Source organism: Rhinoderma darwinii, assembly GCF_050947455.1.
Source record: "Rhinoderma darwinii isolate aRhiDar2 chromosome 5 unlocalized genomic scaffold, aRhiDar2.hap1 SUPER_5_unloc_44, whole genome shotgun sequence".
Lineage (NCBI taxonomy): Eukaryota > Metazoa > Chordata > Amphibia > Anura > Rhinodermatidae > Rhinoderma > Rhinoderma darwinii.
Genome location: NW_027461803.1, coordinates 240,220 through 247,423, shown reverse-complemented (window position 1 = coordinate 247,423; position 7,204 = coordinate 240,220). Strand labels below are relative to the sequence as shown.

Here is a 7,204-nt window from a genome sequence, read left to right as displayed (position 1 = left end):
TCAATCAATCAGTGGCTGGCTCAGGTGCAGCTCTTTAACTTACCTAAAAGGGAGGGCGGAGAGAAGACAAGGAAGGTGAATGAGGTGTTCCAATGTGAAATGCCGGAAACACAGAAACACAGACGACACACAACAAGAGGTGGCAATCTATTCATTAATTGCATTTAATCAATGAGCTCATTATCACTCATGCATTGTCCAACAGGTGTTGAAATAATGGGATTAAAAGGGGAGATCCCTTCAGAAAGACAGAAACAATAGCAAAGACAAAAAACACTTTTGGAATCTGCTTTTAGTCAACACATAAGGAAAGGGTGCACCGGTCCTGGAAATACTGCAATACCAGGTCAATGCGTGGAGTGGACAGAGCAAGCTCTATTTCCATCTCCCTGTTCTAAAAATCCATTTAATATATGGTCCCCAGATAGGGGACGTATCAGATATTAAACTGATAAGAACAGATACTACACTTGATCTTAGCCAAAAGGCCGAGAAGCGATAACCCGAACGGGCCGCGCGTTGCCCGAGCCTGCCCGATACTGCTGTTCAGCCCTTGCAGCGATTCAGCCTACTTCTAGGCAATTCCATGGGGCCCTGCAGGCTCACACACTCACAGCTACACGGGAGGTGAATAAAGGCCGGAGAGGAAGCCAGACAGGATTTGCTTCTTTTGCTTGCACCACAATGCAGTGCTGAAAGAGGAGGAATCTACATAAAAACGCCTTCCTGGCAACGCCCAAATGCCCTGCTGCCATGCAGATAAACACTGGCAGCGGCAGCAAGTGCATGCCCACAGCCACCCCTTGTTCCTTCACACCTTGTATCAGCTGTAATCCAGTCCAGTCCAGTGCTGCCTGCTGAGCAGCACTGACCAACACTGCCTGGGCCCAGGCTTTTATCTCTGAGGCCCCATTATGATGTCAGAAAGCTGGCTCTGGAATCCTGAGGGCTCCACTATGACACGTGCAAAGTTCCGTCTGAACTTTATATAAGACGGTGAGGCTCAGTCAGTCACTCAGTGTTGCCTGAGAGGGCAACACTGCAACAGCCGGCCGCCAGGCTGTCTTTTTTTTGCACAGCTAGTTGCCTCCAGGAGGCCACAAGAGGGAGACAAGGGACTGCAAAATGGAAAATAGGCATCCACCAACTTTACAGACAACTTCTCCTTGCTCCTACAACCTCCATCCTTGCACAGTTTGTTATTCTTCTAGGTAACATAGTAACAAATCCAAATTGCTGCTCTCTTTGTAGGCAAGCAAGGCTTTGTTGCAACTGCAATTCTTACTTCTTCTTGAAATGTAGGGACGACAGTACATTCCATCACATCCATCTAGTGTACACAGGTAGGTCCATTGTGGCGGGCAGGCGAGCGGGCGGGCTGCTTTATTGGCTGTTTGCTGTTCCCCTACTCCACTCCACTATTTGACTGTTGTGCTGCATCAATCAATCAATCAATCAATCAATCAAACAATCAATCAATCAATCAATCAATCAATCAGTGGCTGGCTCAGGTGCAGCTCTTTAACTTACCTAAAAGGGAGGGCGGAGAGAAGACAAGGAAGGTGAATGAGGTGTTCCAATGTGAAATGCCGGAAACACAGAAACACAGACGACACACAACAAGAGGTGGCAATCTATTCATTAATTGCATTTAATCAATGAGCTCATTATCACTCATGCATTGTCCAACAGGTGTTGAAATAATGGGATTAAAAGGGGAGATCCCTTCAGAAAGACAGAAACAATAGCAAAGACAAAAAACACTTTTGGAATCTGCTTTTAGTCAACACATAAGGAAAGGGTGCACCGGTCCTGGAAATACTGCAATACCAGGTCAATGCGTGGAGTGGACAGAGCAAGCTCTATTTCCATCTCCCTGTTCTAAAAATCCATTTAATATATGGTCCCCAGATAGGGGACGTATCAGATATTAAACTGATAAGAACAGATACTACACTTGATCTTAGCCAAAAGGCCGAGAAGCGATAACCCGAACGGGCCGCGCGTTGCCCGAGCCTGCCCGATACTGCTGTTCAGCCCTTGCAGCGATTCAGCCTACTTCTAGGCAATTCCATGGGGCCCTGCAGGCTCACACACTCACAGCTACACGGGAGGTGAATAAAGGCCGGAGAGGAAGCCAGACAGGATTTGCTTCTTTTGCTTGCACCACAATGCAGTGCTGAAAGAGGAGGAATCTACATAAAAACGCCTTCCTGGCAACGCCCAAATGCCCTGCTGCCATGCAGATAAACACTGGCAGCGGCAGCAAGTGCATGCCCACAGCCACCCCTTGTTCCTTCACACCTTGTATCAGCTGTAATCCAGTCCAGTCCAGTGCTGCCTGCTGAGCAGCACTGACCAACACTGCCTGGGCCCAGGCTTTTATCTCTGAGGCCCCATTATGATGTCAGAAAGCTGGCTCTGGAATCCTGAGGGCTCCACTATGACACGTGCAAAGTTCCGTCTGAACTTTATATAAGACGGTGAGGCTCAGTCAGTCACTCAGTGTTGCCTGAGAGGGCAACACTGCAACAGCCGGCCGCCAGGCTGTCTTTTTTTTGCACAGCTAGTTGCCTCCAGGAGGCCACAAGAGGGAGACAAGGGACTGCAAAATGGAAAATAGGCATCCACCAACTTTACAGACAACTTCTCCTTGCTCCTACAACCTCCATCCTTGCACAGTTTGTTATTCTTCTAGGTAACATAGTAACAAATCCAAATTGCTGCTCTCTTTGTAGGCAAGCAAGGCTTTGTTGCAACTGCAATTCTTACTTCTTCTTGAAATGTAGGGACGACAGTACATTCCAGCACATCCATCTAGTGTACACAGGTAGGTCCATTGTGGCGGGCAGGCGAGCGGGCGGGCTGCTTTATTGGCTGTTTGCTGTTCCCCTACTCCACTCCACTATTTGACTGTTGTGCTGCATCAATCAATCAATCAATCAATCAATCAATCAATCAATCAATCAATCAATCAATCAATCAATCAGTGGCTGACTCAGGTGCAGCTCTTTAACTTACCTAAAAGGGAGGGCGGAGAGAAGACAAGGAAGGTGAATGAGGTGTTCCAATGTGAAATGCCGGAAACACAGAAACACAGACGACACACAACAAGAGGTGGCAATCTATTCATTAATTGCATTTAATCAATGAGCTCATTATCACTCATGCATTGTCCAACAGGTGTTGAAATAATGGGATTAAAAGGGGAGATCCCTTCAGAAAGACAGAAACAATAGCAAAGACAAAAAACACTTTTGGAATCTGCTTTTAGTCAACACATAAGGAAAGGGTGCACCGGTCCTGGAAATACTGCAATACCAGGTCAATGCGTGGAGTGGACAGAGCAAGCTCTATTTCCATCTCCCTGTTCTAAAAATCCATTTAATATATGGTCCCCAGATAGGGGACGTATCAGATATTAAACTGATAAGAACAGATACTACACTTGATCTTAGCCAAAAGGCCGAGAAGCGATAACCCGAACGGGCCGCGCGTTGCCCGAGCCTGCCCGATACTGCTGTTCAGCCCTTGCAGCGATTCAGCCTACTTCTAGGCAATTCCATGGGGCCCTGCAGGCTCACACACTCACAGCTACACGGGAGGTGAATAAAGGCCGGAGAGGAAGCCAGACAGGATTTGCTTCTTTTGCTTGCACCACAATGCAGTGCTGAAAGAGGAGGAATCTACATAAAAACGCCTTCCTGGCAACGCCCAAATGCCCTGCTGCCATGCAGATAAACACTGGCAGCGGCAGCAAGTGCATGCCCACAGCCACCCCTTGTTCCTTCACACCTTGTATCAGCTGTAATCCAGTCCAGTCCAGTGCTGCCTGCTGAGCAGCACTGACCAACACTGCCTGGGCCCAGGCTTTTATCTCTGAGGCCCCATTATGATGTCAGAAAGCTGGCTCTGGAATCCTGAGGGCTCCACTATGACACGTGCAAAGTTCCGTCTGAACTTTATATAAGACGGTGAGGCTCAGTCAGTCACTCAGTGTTGCCTGAGAGGGCAACACTGCAACAGCCGGCCGCCAGGCTGTCTTTTTTTTGCACAGCTAGTTGCCTCCAGGAGGCCACAAGAGGGAGACAAGGGACTGCAAAATGGAAAATAGGCATCCACCAACTTTACAGACAACTTCTCCTTGCTCCTACAACCTCCATCCTTGCACAGTTTGTTATTCTTCTAGGTAACATAGTAACAAATCCAAATTGCTGCTCTCTTTGTAGGCAAGCAAGGCTTTGTTGCAACTGCAATTCTTACTTCTTCTTGAAATGTAGGGACGACAGTACATTCCATCACATCCATCTAGTGTACACAGGTAGGTCCATTGTGGCGGGCAGGCGAGCGGGCGGGCTGCTTTATTGGCTGTTTGCTGTTCCCCTACTCCACTCCACTATTTGACTGTTGTGCTGCATCAATCAATCAATCAATCAATCAATCAATCAATCAATCAATCAATCAATCAATCAATCAATCAATCAATCAGTGGCTGGCTCAGGTGCAGCTCTTTAACTTACCTAAAAGGGAGGGCGGAGAGAAGACAAGGAAGGTGAATGAGGTGTTCCAATGTGAAATGCCGGAAACACAGAAACACAGACGACACACAACAAGAGGTGGCAATCTATTCATTAATTGCATTTAATCAATGAGCTCATTATCACTCATGCATTGTCCAACAGGTGTTGAAATAATGGGATTAAAAGGGGAGATCCCTTCAGAAAGACAGAAACAATAGCAAAGACAAAAAACACTTTTGGAATCTGCTTTTAGTCAACACATAAGGAAAGGGTGCACCGGTCCTGGAAATACTGCAATACCAGGTCAATGCGTGGAGTGGACAGAGCAAGCTCTATTTCCATCTCCCTGTTCTAAAAATCCATTTAATATATGGTCCCCAGATAGGGGACGTATCAGATATTAAACTGATAAGAACAGATACTACACTTGATCTTAGCCAAAAGGCCGAGAAGCGATAACCCGAACGGGCCGCGCGTTGCCCGAGCCTGCCCGATACTGCTGTTCAGCCCTTGCAGCGATTCAGCCTACTTCTAGGCAATTCCATGGGGCCCTGCAGGCTCACACACTCACAGCTACACGGGAGGTGAATAAAGGCCGGAGAGGAAGCCAGACAGGATTTGCTTCTTTTGCTTGCACCACAATGCAGTGCTGAAAGAGGAGGAATCTACATAAAAACGCCTTCCTGGCAACGCCCAAATGCCCTGCTGCCATGCAGATAAACACTGGCAGCGGCAGCAAGTGCATGCCCACAGCCACCCCTTGTTCCTTCACACCTTGTATCAGCTGTAATCCAGTCCAGTCCAGTGCTGCCTGCTGAGCAGCACTGACCAACACTGCCTGGGCCCAGGCTTTTATCTCTGAGGCCCCATTATGATGTCAGAAAGCTGGCTCTGGAATCCTGAGGGCTCCACTATGACACGTGCAAAGTTCCGTCTGAACTTTATATAAGACGGTGAGGCTCAGTCAGTCACTCAGTGTTGCCTGAGAGGGCAACACTGCAACAGCCGGCCGCCAGGCTGTCTTTTTTTTGCACAGCTAGTTGCCTCCAGGAGGCCACAAGAGGGAGACAAGGGACTGCAAAATGGAAAATAGGCATCCACCAACTTTACAGACAACTTCTCCTTGCTCCTACAACCTCCATCCTTGCACAGTTTGTTATTCTTCTAGGTAACATAGTAACAAATCCAAATTGCTGCTCTCTTTGTAGGCAAGCAAGGCTTTGTTGCAACTGCAATTCTTACTTCTTCTTGAAATGTAGGGACGACAGTACATTCCATCACATCCATCTAGTGTACACAGGTAGGTCCATTGTGGCGGGCAGGCGAGCGGGCGGGCTGCTTTATTGGCTGTTTGCTGTTCCCCTACTCCACTCCACTATTTGACTGTTGTGCTGCATCAATCAATCAATCAATCAATCAATCAATCAATCAATCAATCAATCAATCAATCAATCAGTGGCTGGCTCAGGTGCAGCTCTTTAACTTACCTAAAAGGGAGGGCGGAGAGAAGACAAGGAAGGTGAATGAGGTGTTCCAATGTGAAATGCCGGAAACACAGAAACACAGACGACACACAACAAGAGGTGGCAATCTATTCATTAATTGCATTTAATCAATGAGCTCATTATCACTCATGCATTGTCCAACAGGTGTTGAAATAATGGGATTAAAAGGGGAGATCCCTTCAGAAAGACAGAAACAATAGCAAAGACAAAAAACACTTTTGGAATCTGCTTTTAGTCAACACATAAGGAAAGGGTGCACCGGTCCTGGAAATACTGCAATACCAGGTCAATGCGTGGAGTGGACAGAGCAAGCTCTATTTCCATCTCCCTGTTCTAAAAATCCATTTAATATATGGTCCCCAGATAGGGGACGTATCAGATATTAAACTGATAAGAACAGATACTACACTTGATCTTAGCCAAAAGGCCGAGAAGCGATAACCCGAACGGGCCGCGCGTTGCCCGAGCCTGCCCGATACTGCTGTTCAGCCCTTGCAGCGATTCAGCCTACTTCTAGGCAATTCCATGGGGCCCTGCAGGCTCACACACTCACAGCTACACGGGAGGTGAATAAAGGCCGGAGAGGAAGCCAGACAGGATTTGCTTCTTTTGCTTGCACCACAATGCAGTGCTGAAAGAGGAGGAATCTACATAAAAACGCCTTCCTGGCAACGCCCAAATGCCCTGCTGCCATGCAGATAAACACTGGCAGCGGCAGCAAGTGCATGCCCACAGCCACCCCTTGTTCCTTCACACCTTGTATCAGCTGTAATCCAGTCCAGTCCAGTGCTGCCTGCTGAGCAGCACTGACCAACACTGCCTGGGCCCAGGCTTTTATCTCTGAGGCCCCATTATGATGTCAGAAAGCTGGCTCTGGAATCCTGAGGGCTCCACTATGACACGTGCAAAGTTCCGTCTGAACTTTATATAAGACGGTGAGGCTCAGTCAGTCACTCAGTGTTGCCTGAGAGGGCAACACTGCAACAGCCGGCCGCCAGGCTGTCTTTTTTTTGCACAGCTAGTTGCCTCCAGGAGGCCACAAGAGGGAGACAAGGGACTGCAAAATGGAAAATAGGCATCCACCAACTTTACAGACAACTTCTCCTTGCTCCTACAACCTCCATCCTTGCACAGTTTGTTATTCTTCTAGGTAACATAGTAATAAATCAAAATTGCTGC

The 7,204-nt window shown here is 47.7% G+C and overlaps 5 non-coding genes across 5 annotated transcripts; all 5 read right to left on the bottom strand.

Moving 5' to 3' along the window:
* Positions 1–309: 309 nt before the first annotated feature.
* LOC142693732 (U2 spliceosomal RNA) lies at positions 310–500 on the bottom strand. The gene has a single exon (XR_012862045.1). It is a non-coding gene; the product is annotated as a U2 spliceosomal RNA (small nuclear RNA).
* A 1,296-nt stretch (positions 501–1,796) lies between these two features.
* LOC142693731 (U2 spliceosomal RNA) lies at positions 1,797–1,987 on the bottom strand. Its single transcript, XR_012862044.1, has one exon. It is a non-coding gene; the product is annotated as a U2 spliceosomal RNA (small nuclear RNA).
* A 1,300-nt stretch (positions 1,988–3,287) lies between these two features.
* LOC142693730 (U2 spliceosomal RNA) lies at positions 3,288–3,478 on the bottom strand. Its single transcript, XR_012862043.1, has one exon. It is a non-coding gene; the product is annotated as a U2 spliceosomal RNA (small nuclear RNA).
* Positions 3,479–4,786: 1,308 nt separating this feature from the next.
* LOC142693729 (U2 spliceosomal RNA) lies at positions 4,787–4,977 on the bottom strand. Its single transcript, XR_012862042.1, has one exon. It is a non-coding gene; the product is annotated as a U2 spliceosomal RNA (small nuclear RNA).
* A 1,296-nt stretch (positions 4,978–6,273) lies between these two features.
* Positions 6,274–6,464, bottom strand: LOC142693728 (U2 spliceosomal RNA). The gene has a single exon (XR_012862041.1). It is a non-coding gene; the product is annotated as a U2 spliceosomal RNA (small nuclear RNA).
* Between the last annotated feature and the right edge of the window lie 740 nt (positions 6,465–7,204).